A 14,747-nucleotide genomic window follows, 5' to 3' on the forward strand; every position below is an offset into this window, starting at 1 on the left:
GAGAAAAATCACAAGGAGTATAAGGTATCACTAATATTGAGGAACAAGCCCTCAATCTTAGGATCTTAACTCACTCAAACATATGCAATGGGCACTCAAAATAAGACAAAAACAAAAAGACAAATAAAGGCAAAAAGAAAAAAAGACAAACAAAGGAAAAGACACCCATGAACACAAGACCCAAAAGCCAAAGACTAAAAACAAGTCCTCAAGTCAACTAGCCGAACAAACCTCGATATCAAAAATATCTCAACGACCAATATCATTCTTGAAAAATGCCATCTCATGCACATAAGCGATCACATAAAAGAGAAAAGAAACAATCATCCATGAACTATCAATAGCAATGCTATGAGTTAATGAGAGGAAGGAGAGAGAGCATGAATACACTCTAGATGTGTTTATCCAGGTGATCCATGAGAAGAATGATGAGAGAGGGCATGGATTACTCGCCCCTAGATGTTTTCATCTAGGTGATCCATGGGAAAGGACATGGAATTCTTGCCCCTAGATGTTTTTATCTAGGTGATCCATGTGGGGAAGAGAGTACAAATAGTCTAGTTGATTTTAGCTAGTTCGACCCATCCTCATGTGTGTGCATGTGATGTCAGGTTTCAAGTATATAGCACCATGTGTAAGAGTCGTTCCTCTATTTTTTAGTGTTCTTTTTACCTATTTAAGACATGTAATGAAAATGCAAATGCCAAGGAGTGATTGTGTGTGTGCAAATGTGTAAATGCCAAGTGGCAAAGACATATGCCTGGTTTCGAGGCCATCCCGTTTAAGAATTTTTATTTTCAGTGATGTGTTAACCCTGTCTAAGACATATATCAAATGTTGCATCTAGTTTCGAGTGTGAAGCATCTCACTCTAAGAGTTTTTACTCTGGTTTCGAGAATGAACACCTCGTTTAAGACATGCAAAAATAATATGCAAGAGCATAGCACGATATGGTACAAGGGGAGCGATATGGGTGCCCCCCCTTAAGATGTCAACATAGTTTTATGTTGATGTCTTAATGAATCTAGAAACAAGGATACCTAACCCTCAACACCAAGTAGATATCCTTTAGGCAACAATGTCATAAATCCAAGCTAGAGAGGGAATAATCTTCAAGGATAAGATAGTTGAAAAAGAGATATCTTGCAACAAGTGTAAAGGGGATCCTTGAAGGAGAACAAATATTTTCTCAAAGTGCATCTACCCCCAATAGGAACTATCTTTGAATGAACATAACATCTTCTACCAAAAGAAGAGAAGGAGAACAATAATTCATACCTTCCTCCCATTGCTAGGTGAAAGAGATTCTTGATGAAAGATGACATACTTTTGACCCAATGTGAGGGGTAAGTTTATGATAGATATACATTACCATGTGAAGAAGAGGTTGTAGCCTAAGACTTACACCTCTTGTATAAGAGAGAATCCTTGAGCAAACAATAAATTCACACAAGGATGACATCTAATCATGAACAAACATGACTCAACAAAGGTAAAGTAGATCATTTGAGAGAAGGGAGGAGGAGAAATCAATCATTGCCCCCCAAGTGTAAGGACAATGAGGATAAATACACAGTCTCCTTATGAGAGATTAGGCATAAGAAAATGCACAATAAACTTACATGAATGAATATTCAATGTAAGAAAATACATTAGTATATGTAAAATACATCTCAAAATAAGTGGCAATCTTCAGAGAGAGAGAGAGAGAGAGAGAGAGAGAGAGAGAGAGAGAGGGAGAGAGCAAACATATTCCCTTAAGGAGAGATTATTCATAAGAGACATACCATTTCAAGAAAGGAAATCTATACATGAAAAATGCAAACCCTAAAGGGAATAGTGGTAGATTAGATGGAAAGAGAGAAAAAAGAGCCATCCTTGCCCCCCAAGAAAGATGAAAAGAAGAAGAATTGCACATCTTTTAAATAGAGGTTAGTCATAAGAGACATGCCATTTCAAACAAGGGACACATGTATTCGCATGGAGGACAATCCTATGCAGGAAAAGGACAACACATTATGATTAACGCAACAAACAAGAAGATGCAATATCTTCAAAGAGAAAGAGCTAGATAAAAGAGGGATCACAAACCCTCTCCAAGGAGAGATTATTCATAAAAGGTGTACCATGTCAAACAAGGAATAGGTCCTAGCCAAGAAACAAGTATGTGCTCACATGAAGGATGATTCCATGCAAGAAAGGACATCAACTTATAAATAATGCAATCCATAAAAGGAAATGGTGACGAGATGAGAGAATGGATAGAAGCATGTTGCTACCCCAAGATAATTGAATTTGAAACAACACCACCCCTAATGACAAAGATCCCAATTAAGTTAACATCTTGTGTCACAAGGTGAGGAGAAACATAAGAGTGAAAGGAGTACTAAGGCACTACCTTTTCACCTAGAAAGAGAGCAAGATTTGTTGAAAGACATATACAAGCACGATCATATTATTCTTGAACAAATTCATTAAATACTTTACACTTTCCAAGAGAATGAGAACCACCATGATGAAAAAGGAAATATTCAGTTTCTTCTTATGTTTATTGCTAAACTTAACAAAGGGAAAGACAACATTCTTATCATACTTCAATTTCCAAAAGATTCTAGTTGCTACGCTTTCTCGATCATTAGTGGGTATAGACTTATTCTTTTGAAATTGAGGATAAGAGTTGTTATGAAAATAAGAAGGACTGTCTTCAATAATTCTAATAGTTCCATTATTGACTAACCTTTGTATGCCTTCTTGAAAGTCTAGACAATCACTAGCATCATGATCATGAGTTTGATGAAATGAACAAAAAGGAACTTTTGAGGAAGAAACCCTTTTAGCCTCTCAACGCCTTCTTTGTCTTGCAAGATGATTTTTGAAGTCTTGAATCCTAAGGGGATCATCCATAGGAGATTTTTTATTATTTACTAGGCCTTTTGTTGTAACTTGTGTAGGAGAGTTTATAGAGATTTGAATTCCTTGGTCAAATTTCCCAAGTTCTTGTCCTTGTTGTGATATTGTGTTAAAGCCACTCCTATAAGAATATTTTGATTGATAAGGCGGGGGAATATTATAATAAATTTCTTTAGATTTTGTAGTGTAAAGATGTTTAGAAGGAATAAAAGGATTAGTAGATGAATAAGGAATATCTTATGGAGGGAGAGTTTCCTTGTTTTCATAATTCATATCCTTTTTGGTAGATTGTAAAGGGAGATCCTTATCATCTAAGGCCTCATCTTTACTCAATGTTTTATGGGGAGAAAGATCATGAATGAAATGCATGACATCATCTTCTCTACAAATGCTTTGATGTTTAAAGTAAGCTCTAGGAGAATAAGGGGGATCTAGAGAAATATAAACACCAATATTTTGATTTTGCCCCCCTTGTGCAAGGGTATGTGTGTGAGAAGAAGATGGGGGCATGTTGCTCTTCAATGCTTTCTCTCCATTTGAGAGACCATTGATAGGAGAATTAGCTTGTTTTTCATTCTCATTAGATACCCTTGGAGAGGTGCAAGTTTTAAGTGTTTTATGAATATTTATAGGATTGGGATCTACAAAAGCAATACACTTTCCTAAAAAAATCACCATAAAGCAACACAAACGATAATTGCATGCTTTGAGATCTAGTTGCACATGATTATAATAAATGTACGTAAAATTGAATGTAATCATTCATGAAATAGAAAATAGATCAAATTCATTGATTGTCATGACAAAATAAATTAGGATTTTATTAATAAAACCTCTTAATTTATTTAAATTAATGAGATTGACAAATTTAATGATTAAATAAGAATTAAGATTTGGAAAAATGATTATCTCAATTGAAATTTAAAATTAGTATTATGCAAAAATAATCTCTTAATTGAAAATTAAGATTATCCATAAAAGATTTAAATTTAAACTAAGGTCTTGTAAAAATCACCTCTTAAAATTTAAATTTGGAAATAGATCTAAGGTTGGAATTGGAAAATGCACAAAATTAAATTTAAAATTAGGGTCTTTTTAATTAACCACTTAATTTTAAAATTTAAATTTAAAATTGAAATTCGATCCAAGATTGTGATTTTGAATTCAAATTGAAATTAGCAATCAAATTTGAAGAGGGAAATTCAAAATTTAAACAACCCACAAGCTTAATTTTAAAAAAAATTAAAATTAGGGTTTTTGGAATTAACCACTTAAATTTAAATTTGACTTGTAGATGAAAATTTGAATTTGCAAATTGAATGAATATTTAGATCTAAAATAATTTATCCAAATTAAGCAAATGACAAGCTCAATTTTGAAATTAGAAATTAGGAATTTAATGAAATTAACCTCTAAATCTGTGAAACTTGCAAGGAAATCAAGCTTGTAAATGAAAATTTGAATTTTTACTTGCATACACTCAGATCTGAAAATGAAAATCTAAATTAAGGGTGTAAGACGTCGGGTTCACCAAAATGTAAAGTGGGAAATTTGGAGCTTAGCAAATTTGCCACTTGAAATGGGAAAATCACTAAGCTCAATTTTCACTTGGGGAAACTTTACATTCAAAAGAGGGGTTGAATCTACTAGATCCAATGCAAGGACTGAATACTAAGTATATTGGTTGACCCTCTTTTGTAAGTTGAATAAGTGAAGTGCTGAAATTGAAGACAAAATAGGCGGAAATGGTGAGCTACAGATTCAGGATTTAGTCATGCACTTGGATCTAAGAAGTTTGAGATGATTTAGAGTTGCTCTGTGAAATCAGGAAAAAGTTGCAGGGATCGTGTGTCTGAACTAGGTCGCCCCAACTTGGTCCTTCAAACTTTCTGCATGTCGAAAAGGGTTTTTCTATCTCTGCAAATAAAGCTTAATTTTAGAAGTACAACTATGCACCTGCTTCTTGCACACAGAAAGAAGAAGAAAGGGGTTAGAAAAAGGAGTTTGCCTAAGTCAAACCCCGGTTTGTAATCAACCTTGAATGAAATACTGCAAATACTTGAAATAAATGATGGAAAGATATACCTTCAGATCTGCAATAAATGATGATGATGCTTTGCTTCTTAGATGTAATCACATATGTTGTATGAAATGGCATGAACATGATAAAATCGTAACACACACACATGCTTGCAAATGAATAATGTAATGATGCTCCAATGGATGAATGAAGAGTATGTATCCTTGAAGAATCCTTGATGATGAATGATTTTAGAGGCCCCAATCTAACAAAGTAGTAAAAAAATAGAGCATCCAATAGAAGAGCATCAAATTCTCCATTAAATTTTGAACACCTCGCTTCAGGACAAAGGAAAAGATTGCCAACTTCTAGAAGAAGGCACAATATATAAAGAGTTGCAAAGCAACATCAATTACAAAAAAGGAGTTGTACAATAGCAACAAAACAACATTGAATCGAGCTTTTAGTTGAGGTAACATAAAGAGAATGAGCCCTTGAATACACCTCAATACACCATATTGATCTAAGGCATTAATTTGTTAAACACACCTTCATTATTCTATGATTTGTAACTTTCCAAATCAATAACCTTAACATAATTAGTGTAATTTTCCAAATTAACAACCTGAATATAATCAATCATATACTCATGATAAGGAATGTCTTTCTCTAGACACACACACACACACTATTGCTAGTAGGCCTAACAATGTGATCTCTCTTTGAAATTGAATTAAAGTACAACTATCTTGAAACTTATTAATTTGAACTTGAATGTTGTGTTAAAAAATCCAATATAATCTGAATTTAATTAAGAAAACTTTCAAAGAATGTTAGTATGAAGCAAACATCTAGGCATCTAAACCTCCACATAAAGTTAATAATAACTTTACTCGGGGTTTGGGTAATGACATTGTGGTGAGGGGAAAGTCCAAGAACTGCAGTTTTCCAAGACCATGCTTGAGGGAAGAGAGCAAAGAGGGTAACAAAGAGTGAGCACCAAAATTGGTGGGAATGGACACAAAGCCAGAAATCATGTTTTTTAGAGAAAAAGGGACAAACTATTTTTAGTGTGGAGTCTGATTAATCTCCAAGTGGAAAATTGTTAGTATGTTGTGACTCATCATGTTGACAAGCTTAAATGTTTATGACTTTGACAGTTGTGTTTTATCCCTGAATCAATTAACGCGGGAGTGAAAGGGCTAGATCCCCTCTTGTAGGGCTTGGGGGACTAACCCCTTAATAGGGGCCCAAGGGCATACTTCAGGGGTTCAGGGTAACACCCCTAGTGGGGGATGCTAGGTGTTACACCCCTAAAGAAAAAATTGCCCATTATTGAATAAAGAAGTTGGTTGTTATTAAATGACATGTAAACTAACCTTTGTAAACTACCAAAAAGGTTTGATAAACAAGTAGCTATGAAATGTAAAAATATGAGATTGTAATTTGTTTCTTTTCTAGATAATAGAAGTGGACTTCTATTTCTCTATGGATGTATCCCACTTCAGGTGAACCACATTAAATTTGTTTGTTAATGTAAATTGTCATTTTTGCCTTTTATTCTACATTATAATAAATATTATTTGTTACTCCAATATGCCTAAAAAACGCTAACTCAAACTAGAGATGGGAATATTAATGAGAGACACTCAACAATTGGCATCTTAATGTGAAGCACTTTCCAAGTTGTTAATTGAGATTGAGTGTTAACTTTTTATCTCTAGATTTGATAGCTTAACTTGTTCCATTTTGTACAACTAAGATTGCACTTCCATTTAGAGTTGAGTTGCTTGGTGTTAGAGACATGGTTAGAAGAAGCCATTTACAAATGATTTTAAGAGGAAATGATTGTATACTTTGCATGTTGAGCCATTTCCAATTCTTTAGGAAGTTATCATGGCAAGGGGTAGACAACAAACAAAAAAGCTCAAGAGTCACCAACTATTGAATTTCTAGAAGATGATATTTGTTAGAAGTAGACAACTTGAAGTAGGATTTGAGTAGCTAGTAGGATATCTAATTAAAATTAATAGGATCACATAGGTCATTAAAAACTTGAATTCCTTTTTTGAACAAATATTTTGCCTTGATTTTTTTAAATATATCGAGAGGTTTTCCATATTGTTGGACTAAGTAATTCCACTAGATGGAAGAGGTAGCAAAGCTTAGGCCATGACTCAAGGCTTAATCAAACTAGGACAACCTACTAGAAGTTATCTACCAAGTAGGCCACATAAAATTAAAAGGGGCAAGCTTATGGGTTTTAAAAATGGATGTAAGAAGTAATTTATCTTTCTAATTAACTGTAGTCCAAGATCATTTGGTAGTAGCAAATTATATATGCAATGTTGAACTAAGCACTTCCAAGGAGCCTCTCCATTTAAAGCCCTAACAATCCACTTTGTAGTAAGATACATGCCTTAGTTATATGTGACAGTAATTTCAAGCCATCTTTGTCTTTTGGCTAGGCTATGCTTGTATTGTCATTACTTGTCCCTTCATATGTACAATGAAAATAATATTTTTGGAGTGATTTTTTGAGTAAATGTAGGAGGTTTTTAATTATTTAATTATTAAATATAGATTAGGTATATTTGAATTTGTAAATTTTTTATGTATTGTAGATTTCTAATCATGTTTTAAAAGTATTTATATTATTTTCTTACATGTTTTTAGTTTTGTCTATTGAATACTTATTTAAGGGTTTTCTTATTCAATTTCATTATTAATGTTATTGTCTAAAACCACACACACAAACATACAAATGTGTGTGTGTGTACATATATATGTATGTATGTATGTATGCACGTGTACAGGTACATATACATATACATATACATATACATATACATATACACATACATATACATATACATATACACATACACATACATATACATATACACACATCATCATCATCATCATCTTTAATTTTTTATAGTTATTTAAGGAGTTATTTTATGGAGTGAGAGTGAGTTCTTATTTTTAATATCTAATAAATTAGAATTTATAGTTATGAAATGGTAAAAATTATGAGAAAACGAAAAAAATGCTATAGAATACATTATAATTTTATCTTAAAAAATAAGAGTTCATTTTTTTAAGTCCTTAAATTTTGAATAATATTTGTTAGATAAAGTAATTCTTAATGATTGTTAGTGTTATAAAATCTATAAGACTACTAACTTCTTAAAATTATCAGCTTAAATTTTAATATTATCTATTGTTATAAAATCCCTTAGACCACCCAATTTTAAGAGGTTCAAAATTTTTCTCAACAATACTCTCAAAAATTTAAATCTCATAATTTTTTTCGAAAAAGTTCTCAAAATTTACGTAAATTCCCTCCATGAGATCTTAGCCTTATCTATAAGCTTATGTTTCAAATTATTAATTAATTTTTTTAAATATTAAATAAAAACTCAAAAATATAATAAAATAAACAATAAGAAAAATATAATTAAACCAAAAAAACCAAACATTAACCTATAAAATATTTAACTATTACTTCTATACATTTGAACATTATCCCTCATGAAAACTTCCTCTCTCTATTTCTATTACTTTGAACATGATCTGTAATATATTTTGCTTCGTACCTATTATTTTTTTATATGCAGTGATACGTTTTTCTAGAAGCACCATGCTGATTGATAGATTTTTTTTTCATTAATTTAATTTTTATTATAGAAGATAATCATTTAATATGTAAGTTTGAATTTAGTGTGTATTAAATTTTCAGCACATTTCAAAAAGAAAAAGCTGAATGCTCTTTGAAATCATATAAGTTTGAATTTAGTGTGCATTAAATTTTCAGCACATTTCATGGAAGAAATAATACAACAAGATCTCACCCATGTGACTCCTATGGCAAAAAGTCAAACAAATCTAGACATTGAGAAATAATGATCCCACACTCTATTGCTAGTTATCAATTAAGTTTCTTCTTTGATTTAAAAAAACATATTGTGATTATTAAAGGTAGTTTCAATTATTTTTCCTAAACACTAAAATATAGGTGGGAAAGTTATTTAAAAAGATTTTCATGAAAATTTGACTTGTTATTTAAAAATTTGGGTGATGTCAAATTATAGTGCATGATAGACTATTGAGTCCTCCATTCTATTCAAATATATAATTTTCCACAATCTATAATTACGTGTGAATAGCTCTCAATCAAACTAGTCAATTTAAGTCTTAACTACCTTTGTCCAAACATTCATTTATATTATGCGAGAAATAATCTTTGTTTTCTTGTGCTTCCTTTTGAATTTTTATTTTGTAGGATGTTTAAGTTGTAGAATTTTGAGAAGATTCTCACAAAAAATTGACTTATTATTTAGAATTATGGTGAATGAATAGACTCTTAGGTCCTCTATCTTTATCTAATATTTTAAATAGCATAATTATTTCTTATTCATAGAAAGTTTTCATAATTCATGAAAATATACTTAATATTTATTTATTAGAAACACTTTCACGAAATTACCTATCATCTTTATCATCTTTATTTATTGGGACCACCCTCTTGTATAGACTTATACACATTATCTTTAACTTCCATCCCACATTTCATTTTTTATCTCTTTCATTTTCACTCTCCTACCTTGCTCCTTTCTTTTTATGGTTGCTTTAACTCTTTCTTACACTCAATTCACATTTTTATTTGTCGTATCTTTCAAAATCCATGTTTATATTTGTGTATTTATATTTTTAATAAGTGAAGCGATTTTTTTACTTCTTTCTCTTTCCATTTTCGATTACTTTTAACTTATCAAGATAATACCTTTTAGTTCGGTATGTGAACTTTTATTCTTTATTTGATTATTTTTAATCTCTCTCTCTCTCTCTCTCACACACACACACACACACACACACATTCTTAGTTGACAAGACAACTAATTCTTTCCTCATTTCAATGATGGATCATGAGTGTGATCTGAAATGCTAATGCAAAAACCCTACAAGGTTAATTTTAGAAGCTCTCTAACTAACCTCTCACTCTTATTCGATTTCGAAGGAAAATAAGCAACCTTTACAAACATCCTATGTTTTTAAATTAAATGGGATGATTAGATAATTAATAGCTTAGAATTATGAGTTGAAACACTAAATTGAAATAAGGCAAGAACACTTTTTTAAGGGACAAAAGATGAATTAGAGTTAGTTATCTCTATGGCTTGATGTTGTTGGGTTGCAAATCATTGTTTTGTGATCCAAAATGATTCTTTGATACGATGATATGATAGACAATAAATTGAATTCTATTTTTAGCTAGGGTTAAATAGTGACATGAGATCAATGTAGTTTAATTCTATAATATGAAATTGAGCTATGTGTGAAATCAACTTGTGTTGCACTAATCAATCCAACAAACTATTTTAATCTAAAAACTAGTTTATTTTTCTTTCTGTCATGTGTGTGAAGTAGGGTACTTGTAGCTACAACACAAACACTCAATAGATCATTACAGGCATGGTTAGCAAATTGAAATCAAATGAAATATAAACCATGACAAAGCGACCTATCACCTCCTAAGAGATGTGAGTGTGGATTTTCTCTCTGATTTGGATAAGCAATCCCAATGACTTGACTACACCTAGAAGGAGGATTTAAAATGATACGATATGCAAGCTAGATGAGATTGATTATGCTAGACGATTCAACAATTATTCTAGAAAATGATCAAATTAAGCTAGATCTAAGATGCAATTGCCTATAATAAAAATTCTTAAATGATATGCTAAAATGAATATGAGATGGGATCCTTTGTGCTCCAAAATGGGGGATATTTATAAGATTTCCAAGGCCAGGGATGAGGTGGTAGGAATCAACGATCAAGATTGAGTCTGAAGATATCAAGGGTGAAATTGGAGGAGGTTGGAGAAGAGGTTGGAGGGAGGGACACTTGTCATCTCTGTGGTGACAAGTGTCAAGGAGCCTTGCTCATAAGAGGGCAAGTGTCCAAGGGAGGAGACATGTGGCATAAGTGCCATGTGTCTCTAGGGGAGAATATCCACCCCATAGGAGGTTAGGATGTGCAAGATAGGATAGGGTTAGTTAAACCTAGGGTTAGGTGGAATGGGTTAAGTTAGAGGGTGGTTAGGTTAGGTGGTTAGAAGTTAGGAGGCATGTGGGTAATTTGAAGTTAAAAATTTAAATAATAGGAAAAGGCTAATTAACTTTCAACAACTCATAAATTGATTTGTTTTAATTAATTAGGGAATTAGAAGGAATGAATTAAATGGGGGAGGATTAATTAATTCAGATTAATTAATCAAATGGGACTATTGAAATGAACATATTAAATAAATCCTTAGATTTATTAATAAGTAGATGAATGCGAGAATTTAATCAAATTGCTAATGAATTCAATTAAATTGGGAAGGGGGATTAATTAAATAATTGCTTATTTAATTAGTTATCTTCAGACCATTTTTAGGTGTATACACTTTCAAATATCTGTAAGTAAGGAATATGTATTGTTTACAAAAATATTTGAGGAGCTTGTTAGGTGAGGGTCATGTTCTTAGTCAAGTCCGCAAGTGGATTCGATTGAATGGCATGAACAAATATCAAAGACAACAACAACAATGCAATATTCCTATTTGTCGCTAGTTAGTTAGATGTTGGTTGATGTGGTAATGAATGCTTAAATATGATTTTTAAATGATGATGTGAATAGTAAGTGAGAGATCCAAATGGATTTTTGATGATATGAAGTAAATTATAATTTGTCCATATATACAACATCTGTGAATACACTTTGAATTACTTTATACTCAAGTTGGTGAATGATGACTAGTATGAAGTACACAATATTGGTTGAATTTTAAGATTAAACTAAAGAAATTTGATAAGTGCAATATGAGCCAAGATGGGCAACGATTTCAATCGAAGGCAAGGAATTGATAATTTGAAGGTTCTTGTGATATAGGAATTTGAGATTAGTCAATGTTTGTGTCTTTATTGATTTTTAATAGAAATATGACACTTGTATACTACTTATTATATGAAGACTAAATAAATCAAAGCAAATTCAAAATAAAAGAGAAAAATGCAATATATACTATTTTCACTATTACATATATACATCCACAATCTTATTATTTTATCATTTTTCTTTCTTACCTCCTCTTTCACTTTTTACTTCAATTATTTCTATATTCTTGTTATTTTTTGACAAATTTTATAAAACATTTATTTTCATATAGGATTACTAAATTCTTTTTAGACTTATTATGTTAGTTTGTGGTCTCTTCATATTTTTAGTAGGTATTTTAGAAAATTTTGAAGCTTTATGAAGTAAAATGGTTCCGTAAATAGTAAGTGCTATGTAGTGGTTAATATTTGTCTCATATTTGTTATTACAATTTGTTTAGTTTACTATATTATTTGAACTTTAATTAATGCAAGGTTTATTGATATCATTAGATATAAAAATATATATTCATTAATGATCGCTACAAACGTAACCTATCACATTTAGAAATAAAATAAACAATAAAAAATAGACAACTTAATCTTATATTGTCACAAGAGATTGTTGAAAGTAATAAAAAAATTCTATAATTCAATAAAAAATAAAATTACATTGTTTATAAAAAAGTTATATACTAAAATAAGATTAATAAAAACTTTATAAATAATAAATAAAAGTTAAAAAATAACCTTTGTTACACAAGACTATTAAATCCCCTTGCAAATATTGGGAACAAATTCAATAAATTAAGAAGATAACAAAACGACTATTGAATCCTCTCTTGATATCAAGTGTAATTCAATGAGCTAAAAGACCAAGTTATATACACTATGCACAATTTAAACCATGCAAAAGCTATTTACTTGGAAATTTAGGCATGTAAAAGTTATTTCCTCTCTTGGTTTAAATTATGCTATTAGTAGAAATAACTTTTGGTTTATATATATCATGCATGCATCCCCAAGTAAACATTAATAGAGTTTTATATTGTGCTCCTTTGCTTATAATATACCTATATTATACCTATATTGCCATTACTTGTCCTTTTCTTCTATACAAATAGAAACAAGGAAAAGGAAAATAATATTTTTGAAATGAATATATGTGAGCAAATATGGGAGGTTTTTAATTATTTACTTTTAAATATATTTAATAGTTTATATATATTTATATTAATGTTTTGTTTTTAGATTTTAATGTGTAAAATTTTGTTTTATCAAGTTTTAGATTACACTCTTCATACTCTTTTACATCGTGATGATGGATCACAAAGTGTGATTCAAAACATTGATACAAACAAAATTTTACATACGGAAATCCAAAAGCAAAACAATAATCTATATGGATTGTGTAATTATTATCTCTCTTATATTTGTATTTATAAATGTTTTTGTGTTAAAAATTTCTAATCATGTTTAAAAAAGATATCTACATTGTTTTCTTACGAATTTTTAGTTGTGTCTATTGAATATTTATTAAAGGTTTTCTTATTCAATTTCATTTAAATTTTTTTTTTATTGTAAGGATAATATAGATATATTTCTATTTTTTGCACTTATTTAAGGTGTTATTTAATGGAATGAGTGCGTGTTCTTATTTTTTGTATCTAATAAATTAAAATTTATAATTATGAAATGATAATATTTATATTGAAAAATAAGAGCTTTTATTGTTTAGTCTTCAAATTTTGAATAATATTTGTGAGGTGGGGTAATTCTTAATGATTGTTAGTGTTATAAAATTTATAAGACTACCAACTTCTTAAATTTTTCACCTTAAATTTATAAGACGACCAACTTGTTAGTTGTAAAAGGTTCATAAATCTTCTCATCAATGCTCTCAAAAATTTAGGTCTCAACAATATTGGTAGAAATTTAAGTAATTCCCCTCTATGAAACCCAATACTAATCTATAAGCTTATGTTAAATTAAAGATTGAAAGTACAAGATATAGTATTTTATGTCTATGAAATAATTTTGATATCTTTTTAAAATTCTAATTAGAAAAAAAATTATATAGACAATTCATTTATTTCTATTTAAAATTTCTCATCTAAATGCTTGAATTTCTTAAAAACATACATAAAAAGTTGTAATTTTCTAAACATTTTTTTTTATTGAAATATTTTATCTAATCTTCAATGATGTTTTTAGTGGCTAATATTCATCAATTGACTAATAGTTGAAATTTGGGAATCAAAACTTGGTTAATAGTCGAAGATTTAAGGCAACCTAAATGACAACATTTTTACAATTTTTTTTTTGTCATTAAATTTTTTAACATGAAGAACATGGTTAGATTAGATTTGACTTTTAAATTATTATAGAAATCTAAATTAATTGGTCAATAATTTAACATAATTATTAAAATATAACTACAATTTGTAATGCTCATGGGGGCTGAAATTTTCTTTTAAATCATTGATCTTGCACCAAATCAATAGTCTTAAAGAAATTTTGGACCCAACGAGGATTATAAAATATAGGTACATGTATCTCACAAAATACAATGAGGTTTGTTCGATTATATTTCAAATTAATGATAGCAACTAAATATAATAAAGTCCACCTATTAAACACATAAATGATCTCCACTTTCAAGCCTCTATTTTTCTATAATAATTCTGTTTTTTTTAATAGAAGGATTTGTCTTGGTAATTAATTCCTTTTTCTTATAATTGTCTAAGATTTGCCAATATTTTCCAATAAAATTATGATTTTAAAATTTTTGCCAATAAAACTAATATTATTTTTCAAAAAAACAATAGAAATTAATATTTTTTCCAAAAAAATCTAGTCAATATTTTATATTTTTTTAGGGGTTTCTTAAAATTAT

Source organism: Cryptomeria japonica, chromosome 9, assembly GCF_030272615.1.
Source record: "Cryptomeria japonica chromosome 9, Sugi_1.0, whole genome shotgun sequence".
NCBI classification, from domain to species: Eukaryota; Viridiplantae; Streptophyta; class Pinopsida; order Cupressales; family Cupressaceae; genus Cryptomeria; species Cryptomeria japonica.